This window comes from Corvus brachyrhynchos, unplaced genomic scaffold (assembly GCF_000691975.1).
Source record: "Corvus brachyrhynchos isolate BGI_N302 unplaced genomic scaffold, ASM69197v1 scaffold209, whole genome shotgun sequence".
Lineage (NCBI taxonomy): Eukaryota > Metazoa > Chordata > Aves > Passeriformes > Corvidae > Corvus > Corvus brachyrhynchos.
The window spans coordinates 2,239,822-2,255,124 of record NW_008246056.1 but is presented as its reverse complement, the minus strand read 5'-3'; positions in this window follow the sequence as shown (position 1 = coordinate 2,255,124).

Below are 15,303 nucleotides of genomic sequence, written 5' to 3'. Positions count from 1 at the left end.
TGAACTTTGAGGTCCTTTCCAACTCAAGCCATTCTGTGATTCTCATATGGGACCAGTCTTTAAAAATTCAGACATTTCAGTCTCATGGTAGGATGCTTTTCATAGGACAGAACTTCTAACATGTTCCAGTAGTCCTAAACCAGTCCATTAGATGTCTCTGGAGTGGCACTTAGGCACCTGGTGCACTTGGCAGAGTTAGGTCTACAGTTGGACTCGGTGATCTTGAAGGTCTTTTCTAACCCAAATGCTTCTATAGTTCTAAGAAACAGCCCTAAGAATAGGTTACAGATGTGGGTGTGGGATGTCCAGATTCTTTTTCCCCAGGCCTTCATAGGTAATTTCATTTGGTTGCTGATGGGCCAAGGATTTTATGGCACTGTTATCTGTAATTCTGTGAAATCCCCAGTTTAATCTTGTGTACACCAATGAATGATTACACACTTCCTTGTCATTAAACAACCTGGGAAACGTCTTCCAACCCTTCAAATTCAAATGGAGGATGAGCTTTTGTTTCTTCTGAAAGCTGAGTTTCACTGAGAATGCAGACCAGAATTTACAGGATTTTTAGTATGTCCCAAGTGGGCTTTAACATTGTAGTTGATTTATACTAACAAAAATTGAGTGCAAACTTGACCCCACTGCAGTCTGTGAGAATCTCTGCCTTCAGCGTGGCCAAGGTCAATATTAAGAATAATTGCAAGGTAGCTGTTAAAACTGAAGTTCAAGGTAGAAAAATGGGCTGGGTATAAATCCTCTCTGCAGACAGGCTGTATTTTTTCCCTTGTTGTTCCTCTGCAGTTATCATTGCACAGATTTATAGGCATTTAGATATATAAATCAATATCTATTTAATTCACACAGGCTGCAGATGAGATCATTGTAACAGAACTTGCTTTGTCACTTGTAGGCACAGTAATGCATCTCTTAATAATCCGAACTTTCTAAATGTTGAGCTTCTGAGGAACTGAGAGATTAAAGTCATGTACAGCTGTTAATAATGAAGAAGCAAAAAAAAAATGCAGCAATGCTCGCACACTGCACTCATGGTTAGTGCCCCAGGTAATGGCCCAGAGAAGAAGTCAGATTCAAAACCAGCATTTGGACAAGAAGTTTGTGTCAAAACAATGAAATTAGTTCGCATTTCACATGGTTTATTTCATAGAGCTGGAAATGGTAAACCCAGTATTTTTTATAAACAAGTGCTTAAAAGTTACCTGCTGTGAATGGAAGGATGCTGTTATTTTTTTTAATGATGGAGCATTTCCTTGCAGAAGGGTCCCTGATGCCACTAATGATGTGATAATGCTGTGCAGCAGTGTCTTGAGAAAGCCCAGGGCTGGTTCAAACCAGGCTGTTTGTGTCTAGCACATTACAGCACCATCAGCACACCAGTGATCCCGGCAATAATCCAGTTACAGGGGCAAAGCCCACCAGACCAACCTAATTGGCTTCTCTTCCACCACCTACCTCCAGATCCAGTTTAGGATTCTCCACACAGCACTCTCAGGATGGTGTAAACATTGCCTAGAAGCTTAATCTGGCAGATATTTTAACGTAAGTAGCTTTTATTCTGGACTAGCTCTGTTTAGAATTATCCCCATGTTTAAATAAATATTTGCACTTGGAGTGTACAAGGTAGAATTAAACTCCACAGTTAAATTGCTGCTTTAGTTGGTGGTTAAGTGGAAACTCATGGCAGCACAGTAATTCTGCACTGAAAGTAAAAAAAAGATAAAATAAGAAAAAGAGGTGGAGCCACAGGCAAAAATAGTTGATCACTTTTTAGCAAATGTTTACAATGTCTTAACTATATTGAGATATTTGTAAAATTATAGTTAAATAGAAGTGATCTGCACCTCAATTTCAAACCTACTTTGATTTTTAATGCAACAATTTTAGCTGAAATATTTCTCCAAGAAACACACAGAATCATTAACATTAGGAAAATGTTAGTAACCTTTTCTTAAGAATGTGTAAACACTAATAAATTGCTGAGTTCTTTCTGCATCAGAGACAGCACTTGGGAGTTCAAGGGCCTTTTGCTGAAATTCCAGGACAAATATTAATGGTGAGCTGAGCAGAGCTTCTCCTACGGAAATAGGAAACTTGGCTGAAAAGCAAAGCCAGGATAAACTAAACATGTGGATTCAGCCATCGTTTAGCTTAAGCAAAGCCACAGAGAAATAGCTGCAAACTTTACTGAGCAGATGTGACTCCCCTTCTGTAAACTTGGGATACCACTTCCAGATTTTTAACTTGGCCTATTGGTTCTCATTGTCACAGCCATTCCTATGATTGCTGTGCATTTTTAGCGATTAATTTACGTTCCCAAAGCCCACAGACCGAAATGAAAATGTCTTCTAGCCTTGCCTGTTGAAAGTGTCACCAAGTGTAGGAATAAGGGAAAGATTCCTGGGGCCACAAGGAGACTTAGGAAGGGAGCACACTCCTGTTCATGAGGAGGAAGGAGGCTCTCCACAGGATGAAGGTGGATCGCTGGCTGCTGAAGTTGGTGGTTTTTCCCAAATAGGTGAGATCTTTATGTACACTGAATTGTGAGGGAAATCCAGACTAATGGTCCGTGGGGATTTGAGTCACCCAGCTGGGATTGCTCCACGCATTCCTCAAGCCTCCCTGTGGGAAAGGAGTGAGTTTAGGACTCCCCCTTGGCTTGTGTTTTCAGTGTTTAATGGAGGGAGGTGCTGCCTCTGGCCACAATTCCACGAGAAGTGAGGGCCTGACCCTCTCACACTTGAGAAATATCCGCTCTCTAATTGCTTGCACGTACCTGTGTTACTCCATACGCAGCAAGTCTTGGTGTAAAGATGAGTCCAAATTAAAGCAGACACAAACTCAACAAGACTGCCACTCATGCCTGAGTGTTGTGCTACCCCCAGCCTCACTGCATGGTGTCTCACCTCATCTGCCTTCTGAAATAAGGAGGATTCCAATAGGTTTCTACTTAGTCTTCATAATGAGAAACTTGGAGTGGGACTGACTTAATCTGCAAGATCTCATTATCTGGCTTTTCGTTTGGGGTGATTTGTCAGTGCTGTGGCAGAATTACATCACTTAAATGAATTTAATGCTGAGAATAGGAATTAGGCCATCAAATCTGAAACCCTGCTAAGGTAGCATGGGTGTTTGGAGCTCATGGAATGCCAGTGATGTGGGGTTTACCTAGAGTTTGGGAAAAGGAGGTCTTTGCTTCTTAATCTGATACTAATGCTGAAATAACCTGGTTTGGATCCTCACTTGTGCAGCAGGTTGGTAGCCAAAGGGTGCTGTGCCGAGGACTAATTTGTAATTCTTGGTTCTGAGACTCTCCAGGTAAAGGGTGATCCCTGCCACCCATGCTTCTGAGAGCAGGCAGGAAAGCAACATGCTGAGCTGAGACAAAACAAGCTAGGAAAACTCTTCGGACTGGGACTCCTCAGATTTTTGTTTGAAAGCCGGTCAGGACCCTGGAGCTAACATCAAAAACCTATTTGCTCTTTTCATTGGCATGGTAAGGCTGAAACCACCAACCATGCAAAGCTCTATTGCTCATAAAATCCCATGGTTTTGGGTATGGGGTGTGAGTGAACTGTTCTGACCGCAGTAGCTTTGCTTCTTGGCAGTGACTGGGGAGATGGATGAACTTCAGTGCTTTAACATCAGTATCTACAACACCATTTGCCTCACAACGGCTACTGAGAGCTGTTCCTCAGCCTCACAGGGAGCTGGAGCAGGCTCCTTAGGCACACTTTGCATTCAAGGATGGGTGTTGGTGCGGATGCTTTTGTAAACCCACAAAAGAAAAGGAAAATAGGAGGGAGCTCTTTCCACTGCTATTTTTATTCTGCCTTCCATCACATATGCAAGGATACTGAGTTCAGCCATTGTGCATTTTAAATAACGAGCCTGGTGTTGGGATCTCTGTGTTTAATGTTTCAGCTTCGCATCCTGGGTGACCTTTGGACTTCACTTCGTTCCGTTGTCTCTGTTTCCCACCTGTGAAAACACAGCCCAAAGCACTCCACACTTCAAAGGCCTTGAGAAGAATCACTTCAGTGTTACAGTCAGAACAATCATAAAGTTCTCAAAGCTGAGGGAAGGCTTCTCCTACCTGGGAAGGCTGCACAGATGGAGAGTTAATAATTGCCAAATGTAATTACTGTCAAGCTGAGGCTGCATTTCTGAGCAATGTACAGGGCAGACAGTTAATGCCATAAGGAAATCAGCATTACACCTTGTACTGCTGCTCAGATGTGGGATGGAAAGTTCTTGCCAGTTTGTTAATGAATTGGTGTACCCTTAGGATAAAACAATAAAGAGGAGTATCAGAGAACATTGGAGTGGCTCGACTTCAAGGCCTGGAGAAGTCAGTTGTCTCCTGCTGCTGGCTCTCCTTGCCTGACAAGGAATGCTGCTGCAGCCTCACAGTGATGATTTTGTTGGAAGTTCTTCCTGAAAAGCGAAATAAGCACGATGAACCAAACTTGGGTCTGAGAAGCTGAACTTGCAGCAGCATGCTTTTTCAGCTTGATTAATTAAAATTTAATCAATAGCTGGGACACAGCTGCTGACTAGAAAACCAGCATATGGAGCTGATCTGTGATCGTCTGAAGAAAATAAGAACTTGTGCACACATTGGCCCTGCACTGCTGTTACATCAATCGCTGTTTATATTTAAATCTCATCAGACTGACAGTGAGTCTGACTTCTTACTGGGACTTGACTTTTGAAGGTTTATGGAGAAAACGGCATGTGGAGATGAGCTTTGTGCTAACTATAGGATTTCCTGTCTCACAATAGCCCACCCAGCTGTCTTCTCTATAGCTGAGTATTCATCCCCAAGTAGTGATGCACAGAAGATGTAATTCTGCAATGCAGCAGAGTGCCAATGGCAGCTATCCCCCCACATTAGTACAGAACACAGAGGCTTTAGTGTCCCACTACACAGAATTGCGTGGCCAAAGTGCCCTTCTTGCAGGTGTACCTGGGGCATTGCTGGGCTTGTACTTGTAAGTGTTCCCTTGGGTGATTTTAGCACGTACCCTGCAGTGTAAAGTGTAAATTGATGTTATTCCCTCAGGCTGAGAGAGGTTTGAAATCTCTAGGAGAAGGTTGTATGTAGAAATACCTGATTCTACACATTTATCTCAGTGGGATGGAGCTAACCTCTATTTTGCTCCTGGCCTTGATGATCACAGAACGGATGGAGCTGGAAGGGACCTCTGGAGACCACCCAGTCCAAGCCCTCTGCCCAAGCAGGTTCACCTGGAGCAGGTTACACAGGATCACATCCAGGTGAGTTTTGAATCTCTAGAGAAGGAGATTCCACACCCTCTCTGGGCCACCTTTTCCAGTGCTCCATCACCCTCACAGTAAAGAATTTTTCCTCATGTTCAAATGGAACTTTCTGTGTTCCCATTGCCCCTTGTCTTGTCACTGAGCACCACTGAAAAGAGCCTGTTCCCCTCTTCTTGACACACATCCTTAAAATATTTTGACATACTGGTAATATCCCATCTCAGTTGTCTCTTCTCCATTCTTTCTCATCAGCTATTACTGTCCAGACAGCTACTGCAAGATATATCTCGGATTACACGAGTCTTTAAAATAATCCCAGTTTTTATTAAATGAGATTCCTGAAGTCAGGACTTCCAGTGCCTTGTTTACAGCCAGTCACTGAGCTGAGCAGTGCTGCCCTTGAAAGAGTCCTCCAGAACATTCCCACTGGGCAGAGCTCAGATTAGGCTAGATGGTGGTCCTGAATACCAAAAGGTTGGTGGGAGCAGAAGATTCACCATGGTGCGTGTAGCAGAGGCTGGGAATGTGCAAGGAACCCAAATGTCTCAGAGGGAGATCGTCCCTGGGTGCTGCACCTGCTCCCCAGCTTGCAGAGCCACAGAGAATCACAGCAGTGGCATTGTCTTCCTCAGCACCTGGCCTGGTATTGTCACCACAGGGAATCTCTGGTTTAACTGACAGGCAGGGATGGCCACAGAGACAGGTAAACCCCCAGTGAGGGCACCGGTGCACATGCAGGGAAATGTTATTCCAGAGTTTGTCCTAGCTCCGGTTCAGAAACATCCCCTGCAGACCTGCCTGCTCTGCCGGGTAATGCTTCTCTTTAAATATCATTCTGTGCTAGTTTGACATTTCCCCCTCCTGCCAGCTACAGAGCTGGTCTAGAGAGCTGGAGGGGCTTTTTTTGTGAAGTGGGAGCATTCAAGCAGAGAGGCAGATCTGCTGCAGGGCACCAACAAATAAATGATACCAGCCCTCACCGAACAGAGTGCAGATGGAAATTTCAGCTGAGATGTTCTTGTTCCTTCTGCACCAGCACAGTAGTTACCTCACCAAGACAGAGGCACTCTGGTGTCCTGCAGCTGGAGGCTCTTGCCTTCAGAAGCTGCTTGTGTAGGTTTCAAACCTAAGACAAATACCTACAACAGGTTACAACAAGGGATGGAGGGGAAAGACAAGCATAATATGACTGGAGGTTGCCATTTTGTCTCATGGCATCTCTTCTTCCTGAGATTTGTTTCTGGGTTTTGTTCAAAGTCACATTATCTTTGTGTGCTCAATCCCTCTCCTTATCCTGCCCTACTGGAGGAGCTGCTGCCCCTGGCCAGGCATTGTGAGGGACATCAGGACATGTAAACCAACTTTTCCCACAGTGCTGGAGTCCCTAGAAAGGGCGTGTGTCCATCTGAGGTGCGTGTGAGCACAACGCCTCCCAGTCTGGAAGTGTGCTGTGCTTGTCCCTGCTGCTGGCTTCCCTCCCAGGCTCCCTCCTCTCATTCCCATCCCCCCCACAGGAATAGCCTGTGGAGTCTCGTTCAGCCATTTCACTATAACACTGTATTGATGCTGGAAGCTCAGATCATTATTTACAGAGACTGCTTCCCCCTGTGACATTCCAAAAGCTGCTGGCAGGCCTGCACAGCACTTGTGCCAGCTGCCTTCCCAAGGAAAGTAAATTCCAGGTTGAATCAGTCTTGAGACCTGGGGTAGAGAAGAGGATGTGAGCTCTGAGCAGAGCAAGAACTCACTTCTGACACCCTCTGTTTGGGAATGCCATGGCTACCTTTGGGTTGGATGAGACAAATGTTTTGAAACTGCCTGAAACTCATTTTGGTTGTAATCACTGGGGGCTGTGCCAGTCTCCCAGCTCTTCTTTGATGTGTGTCTCCCAGCTTGTTAATGCAGGAGCAATCAGCTGCATAATTTCCATGGGAAGTAGGAGGGCAGCTTGCCTTAATGTCTTCCAACATGCAAAATATGACACGTTGAATTTAAAAATACCCCCACACACACTTAATGCAGCTTTGGTAGCTCACTGGGGGCCGACACTGAGTGCTGCAGCCCGGGGGGATTCTGTGGGCTGAGTGACAATGGGGGACAGGAAAGGCCTGTGGCTTTTAAATCCTTTTTCCGTCATACTTTATCATAAGAAATGCCACATAGTTTGTCCTGTGTTAGTGGAACATTCCCATGATCTCCTGTGTTTGCAGGAGAGGGGAAGCTCAGTTTATCCCCTGCAGGGACATGCCCATGTATCACATGTTTATTTATTTACTACATCTAACTAACCTGGCAGTCCATTACAGGTGTGCTGTCCACAGAAGAACCCATGCAAATCTCATCACTGTATATTTTTTCATAAAACTGATTTAGATCATTTACAGCTGGTGAATCAAAGTGCTTGCTGCTGGTCAGTATCCTTCAAAATGTAATCCTGAAGAGAAGTGGCACTTCCATTCCCTGCTTTTATTCACAGTTCAGCCAGGAACACAAGCTTTTGGTGGGTAGTCCCCAGTTTCTCAGCTTTTAACTTATTGCTATTTCTGTTTCAGATTATTCAGCTTGTTCAGCTCCAATATCCTTTCTGCACATGTAGAAAAATGCCTTTTATCAAAAGCTGGTTCACTTCAGCCAATTCTTGTTCCAGATGTTCAGATTCCATCTGCTGGGTTGATTTTATATTCTTTAAAACTTTAGTAGCAAATGTTTGTGATTTTCACCTTGAATTTTATTTAATTTTAAAAATATATATTAAACTTGTTTTAATACTCAGAGTAAGAATGTCACACTTTATTTAAAATAAGCTTACATCTTAAATAGGCTACTGAATTATTAATGAATCCAGCTTAAGTGTTTACTTATGTATATGTAAAAGTATAGATACAAACTTTTAAAGAAAACAAGATTTTTAAAGACCATCCAGTCTAAAGCCCTGATTCCCAAACATTAAGGGGGACTTTTGTGTTTGAAAAACACTTGCCAGAAGATAATGGTTACTTCTGACTTCTGTTTTATCTTAAATGTGAAAACATCATTCCTCGGATGCCTGAGATGGACTGAAACATCTTTTAATGTCCACTGCAGGTGTTTTGTGTATAAATTAAAGGCCTCATATCTGAATTTCCTGCCTTTTATTTTTTTAAGTTTTCAGGTGGTTTGGATACAAATATAGCAGTGCTGTATGTAAGTACACAAAAAGTAATCTGAGAAAGGGGAAGTGGTGACTAAATTATTTGGAAATGCTGAAATAGTTCTTTCCAGAACCCAGGATTAGAAAAAATATCCGCAGCAATGACTTTGATCACTTACACTTGAAACTTCTTTAAAGAACCTTTGTAAGAGAAAACAACTCTTTTAGGAACCAAAGACGCTTTTCTAGGAGATGGACACAGCTGTTCTCTGAAACTGAAGCAGACCTTCTGCTCCTGGAGGCCTTGGTGAAACCTGCTTGGTGCACTCTTACCTGAGTTAGAGAAGAGCTGGCTCTTTAAAGATGTTCTCAGGAGTTTTTGGCACGAAGACAAAACACGACAGGACTGCTGGTGCAGGATCCCTCGTGCCTGTGCATTAGCAAATTGGGCATTAATGAGCTGATAGGGCTTGTAAAAGGCAGGAGGCATTTAGCCAAGCAGACATGACCGCCGCAGGTATTGCCGTGAAGCCGAGCTGCCAGAGGAGGTGTGGCTCCCATCCTCAGCAAGGTCAGACTCGGGATGTCATTAATCTCATCTGAGATGCACGTTTGATTATCTGCCCTTATGCTGTGCTCACCTGCTTTCTGTGCCTTGTTTTATCTGCTGCACGTGTTTGACCTTTTATCACTCACAGCCCTGCTCCCTCCTGCAACGTGTGTTGCATACGGGCTGTTCTTGGCCCTATGCAGGAACTGCAGTGGCAGCAGGACACATAAAATGGATGCAGAAGGTACAGCTGAACCAGACAGAGCAACCCTGCAGCCTGGCAGAACTCCTGTGCTCTTTGTCCCAGCCTTCACCTCCTCCCTTGGTCTCCACCACCTTTTCCAGGCTAATCCGTGGATGAACACATGAACATTGCCATGGAATAGCTTGATGTTTACATTGTGATTTTCATATTATTTTGCTTAGCTGCTGTTCTTGGAATATTTGCTTTCATGAAAATCCTAAATATCCATCTCTTCAATCCCAAATGCATTGCTGTGTTTCTCTCAAAATGTTAAAATCAACACTTTGTCAGGGATGGAAGTTAAAATGCTTGACCAGCTTTAAAAGGGACATTGTTGAATAAGTACAATCTGAGAAGGTTGAAGAGATTGTTCCCTGTGAGGGTGGGGAGGCCCTGGCACAGGTTGCCCAGAGAAGCTGTGGCTGCCCCATCCCTGGCAGTGTTCAAGGCCAGGCTGGATGGGGCTCTGAGCAAGCTGGGATAGTGGAAGGTGTCCCTGCCCATGGCAGGGGGTTGGAAGTGGAAGGGCTTTGAGGTCTCTTCCAACCCAAACCAGTCTGTGACATCCAGATTTCAATTGTGTAATGACTTCAGTGAGATATTCAGGCACTTTTGCAATGGGAAGAGGCAACTATTCCTCCAATTCACCAGCAGACAACTGAAATTCAGTCCATTCTGCACACCTTCTGGCAGGGATGCTTTTTAATGCTGAAGGGTGATTAAAGTTTTTATCCCCTTGTTTGTCTCATGGATGGTCCTCAAATCGTTTGTTTTAGGTATATAATGTAAATATTTTAATTTTATAGGTTTAGTGAAGTTCTATTTATAAACTATTCCTGTCAGCCACACTTACTCAGACATTACTTACTCCCCACTTAAACAAAATCCCTTTGTTTCTTCTTCTACTTATCCTTAACACAAAAAGACAGGGCTCGCAAGTGAAGTGGAGAATAAAGATCATTTTGATGTCTTTCCTAACCTAAAAAATAGGTATCTTTCATGAATGAAAGCTTTATTCTCCACATTCCTAAGGCATAAAATCCATGGAGAGGGAGAAGAGAGAGGGAGATCAAAACCAATAGTACCTAAATTGATGATCAACGTCTCTTTGACTATCTTGGAGCTGTATTTTCCATGTTTCTCCCTTCTTTCAGGACAAAATAATCTCTGATTTCTGGCTGTCTGTCACTTTGCTTGGAGCAGGACAAGTACTGTGCTGATACAGTGAGACAGCTCAGTGACTACTCCAGTCAGCCCCTAAGACTTTCCTTATCACTTCTTGTCTCTCCAGAGCAGAAGACTGCAGTAATCTCAAGTGATTAACTTGCTTGGGTCCTGCCACCTGATTGACTCAGCCGGTGGGAGCCTGCTCTGGCTTCCCACCTCGGTGAGTCACCAGCAAAAGGCATTTCCAGAGAGGTCAGTCCAGGAACAAACGCTGTGAACGCATCTCTTGGAGATGGGAAGCAAACGCAGTTCCTGCTCCCGTCTGGGCAGGATGCTGTCGCCTTCCTCGGCGGCCTCTCAGCCCGAATATTTCAGGAATGTCTGAAGCGCGTTGTTTTCCGCTCCCGAAGGCCACTTAAAGGCTGAGCCCAGGGCCCGACTGGCCGAGCCGGCTCTGACACTGCCTCATTGTGCCGGCTGCGCTGAGAGGCTGCGGTTGTGTCGCAGCGTGCCGGGCAGCGACATCCGCGCTCAGCGAGCGGGGCTGGCACCACTGCACGGCTGCTCCTGCAGGGGATGCACGGCGGGGGTGAACCCTTCGGCTGCTCTGCGGCATCACAGCCCCGCCCTGGTATTCGCACTGTTTGAGATTCTCTCCGGAAAGGTGCTTTATAGCTGTCCCAGTGCTGGAGGGATCTGGGGAGCGCCTGTCAGCCTGGTTCTGTCAGGACTGTGAAAAGACTGCCTTGAGCAGCACTTCGGGTGGTTCTTCATGAGCAGCTACAACTTGATGCCAAGAACAAACCAGGAGATGTGCTTGGGTATCTGAGAAACTTGAGGAAAATTTAAGGAAAGTATTCACGCAATTCCCCAGGCAATTGGGATGTGAAAGTCATTTTGGAAGGAATGAAAGCAATATGTGCTCAGAATTAGTGGGAAGTGGAAAGTGAGAGCCTGGTGGTTGAGGAGCAAAGCTTAGGTGTAGGATGCCATCAGCAGCCAGGCATGGATGAAGGGTGGCAGTGAGGTCAGCCATGATTAACAGTGTGAGTTGTGCAAGGGATGAGTTTGGCTGTGGCTAGAAGGAAAGCGTCCTCCAGATTAGGCAGATGCTACAAAGGGAGTTTCTGGTAGGGTTGTTATGTCCTGCTGCCTCCAGCACGCCTGCTTTGCTCTGATAACACTTTGCACTGCTTCACAGACTCGGGTATGTGCCTTGCTGTGCCAGCCACGTGTGTGCATTTCAGTAGAGAGGTGCTTATCTGGGACATTCCAGTGCGGGGGCTACCAGGAAAAGTTATTGCTGGCACCTCTATGCCAGTTCCTGACTCCTCTGGTGAACATTTTGTCCCATGTTTGAAGTTAAACACTTTGAGTACCCAAAGGGCTTCTCTTCAGCTCCATCAAGCTCTGACTATATCAGAAAGCCTCTCCTGAGTGTAAGCAACAATTATCTGCTGATACTGAAATTGAGAGAATGCTGTAACAAGTACATGAACGTGAACCTAATGAGGATTTCAGCCCAGTTAAGGTGCACTTATATCTAAATTAGTGAGTGTGAAACCTCCAGGGAGAGGGAAAAAAAAAAGGTTGGTAGGCCTGCAGAAATTTAAGAATGTAAAACTTTCTCGAAGTTTAACCTTTCCTTTCCTGCTTTTAATGACAGCAGTGATTCAGAGCAATGGGAAGACAATGGTCTGGAACACCCAATCTTTTCAAGCAGCTGTGCTACTGCCATGGTATGGATTGCCCCGGGTGAGCCTGAGGTGATTCCTGCTCACATCAGGAGGTTTTCTCTTGCTCACATTTTACATAAAATACACAGCATCTTCTGATTTGTAATACTGCTCTCTGTGATTTCTAGGTCCACGCTGACACATCTCTGAGGTTCACCTCAGTATTCATGCTGGACAGGTTTCTGCAGCTAATTCCTTTTTCCCCCTCTTGGGTATGTGAAATTTTATGGAAAGCTTCCTTGTCCACTCAAAAAGGAAGTAGAGTTTGCTTTTTCTTGATTTTCAGGGGCCAATTACACAAGGTTCCAGATGAAACACACAAGACTGATCACCTGAAACCGGGCACCTGAAAGAATCCCAAGCGCTGGGGCAGATTGGTCATTTCTTAAACGGCCTTGTGCTTTTCGGGGGCTTTAAACCAGAAACTCCGGGACAGAGAAACTTTAGACCAGAAACTTTGCAGCAGAGCCAAGACAGGACAGCATCTCTTCCATCAGTTCAGCAGCAGGTTCAGTGTGCTTTTCTTGGTGTTCTCAAACACTGTGGGAAGAGCCAGCCATGGGACAGCCAAGGTCAGGAGTTTGACTGTTTGGGGGGTACGGTTTGGGAGCATTTTGTACTTCAGCTGCTGTGGATTACGAATCCTTTGGGCACTGAATCTCTCCTCTCCTTTTTAGGAAGGGATTGGAGGGGAATTTAAACATGAGGAGAAAGGTTCAGTTATGGATTTGACAGATAGAAATTGCTTGTGCAGTGCGTTGTTCCAGGACTGAACATGGTGTCATGCCAAAGCTCAAGGCTAAAGCAGTTTGCTCTGTTGAGTATTTAACAATCAGGATACTTCAGGTAGAAAGCCAGGACAGCTTTGACAGCCCAGCTACAATAGTTGGTCAGAAGAGCAAACATTTCAAAGATAATGGCTTCTAGCAGTAAAACTGTGCTGCTGCTGCTGCTGCTGCTGCTGCTGAGAGAGCGGATTCCAGCTCCCTCACGTGAAAGAAGCTCCCAGGACAAAAGCGCTGTTTTCTCTGCTTATACCTCCATCTGCACAAGGTGCTTTTGCTGGCACAGCTCTGCTTTCAGAGGATCCTTATCTCATCACAGCCCTGACTGACACAACTGTGCCAGGAGCGTCGGTGGTGGAGCCCTGACCTGAGAACACCCTGCTTCAGCTGCGGGGTTAATACCCGGCTGGGAATAAAAAGAGGGACTCACTGAATCCACTTTCTGAGCTGTCCTGAAGTGAAAGCCATACACAGCCCGGGTGGGAAACCATTGTTCTTTGGGAAGGAGATCCCTCAGCTCTCTCAGATGTTGTATTTTGGGGACTGGGTTTGGTCTAAGGGAAAACCTTTGGGGTGCAACAAAGTACTGAATTTATTTACCAAAAATCGTTAAAAATTGGCTGTGATGTACATGGCTTGTTATTGTTGTTTCAGCGCCCTCCCCATGAGCTAGCACTGACAGAATCATAGAATTATAGCATAGGTTGGGTTGGAAGGCACCTCAAGGATCATCCAGTTCCACCCCCTGCCATGGGCAGGGACACCTTCCACTATCCCAGCTTGCTCAGAGCCCCATCTGGCCTGGCCTTGGACACTGCCAGGGATGGGGCAGCCACAGCTTCTCTGGGCAGCCTGTGCCAGGGCCTCCCCACCCTCACAGGGAAGAATTTTTTCTTACTATCACCTGCTTTGTGCCAGGGATTTTGGAGGTCGTCTGCTCACCCCACTGATCCAGCTGAAAATTACCTGCACTAGGACAATACTCCTGGCTGTACGACGCTGTGAGTGTGTGGGAGATGGGAAGTACTACCCAAAGAAAATCCTGTCAGAAAGTGCACACTGCTCCTTCACAATGCCTCTGACAGCTCTTGAAATACTGGGCTTAATGCCATTTATTGATTTGTAACCACGGAGACGGTGCGTGTTCCCAGAGCAAAGTGAGGGAAAAGCTCTTCTCCTTCACCTCCTCGAGGAGTGAACAATGCTGGAAAATGCTCTTACCCCTCATAACCTCCCCAAGCCTTCACAGGAGCGACGAGCAAGTTGTTTGCCTTCTCAGAGGCTGCTGCATTTTCACAAAGGTGAAGAAAATCAACCATTTCTTGCAAACCAGCCTGGAGCAAAAAGAGCTAAGCTATTCTGGGAGATGAGAGATAAGCACACCAGAAGGCCTTATCAGAGATTTGTCTTAACTTGCAAAGGTATTTTCTTTGATGAAAGAATCCAAACAGTTGTTTGAAATGTTCTGTCTGCTCAGATTTGTTTTCAGAGATCTCTCTCACGCCATCCTGACAAATGAAGGCCTTCTGCATTAGGTTTTTAAATAAAGATCTTCGCTTTCTGAATTGAAATTTCAAAGTGCAAAAAAAGCAATCAACAGAAAACTCAATTCAAAAAACAAAGGCTGAAGAATAGTGGATCCATATTTGTTCCAAGTGCTTGTTACTGGGCAAGCCCAAGTCCAGCCATTTCAGGAAGGATGGAGTGCTGGAGTGGGATCCCCGTGATTCAGCCTGGTGTGACCTGGAGTGTGATCAGCACTTACCCATCAGCTGACAGCACACTGGTAACATTTGCTGGAAAACTGATGAAGATTTGAGAAAAATGGACAAAAAGACCAACTGCAGAGCATCAGAATCATAGGTAGGCACCAAAGTTTTGAAACAGAGGTACTAGAAGATACCAAAGAAACCTAGGTATTTTTTAAACTGCCTTTCTTTTCTCATAGCCTAAAACTCAGTCCTGCTGTTTAACCTGAGACACCCTGGAGCTGTGTGGCCAACATGACAGTCTCGTAACTTGCCAGAAAAAAAAGTGGTTTGGATTGACTTGTGCTCTTTGCAAATTGTGCTTAAAAAGCAAATTATACATTCCCATTTTTGTTGGGAATTCAAAATGTTTGCTTTCAACATGTCACCAATACTTTCCATTTTGAATGGAAACTTCCACTTTTTTGCATGTTATGGTCAGAAACAGAGTACAACCGAATTGTCTTTTCCATGTACAGAACATCAAAAGTGTTCTCTAACCCAGCCCTTGGAGAAGAGATGGAAGGAAGAGCTTTGAGTTCACTCCAAACAAGAGTTAGCTGGCTGAACCTGCCTGAACCCCTTGGTCTGTTATTTGTGTGGCTTCGCTCCTGAAAGAGCAGCATCTCAGGCCTCTGAAGACCTTTC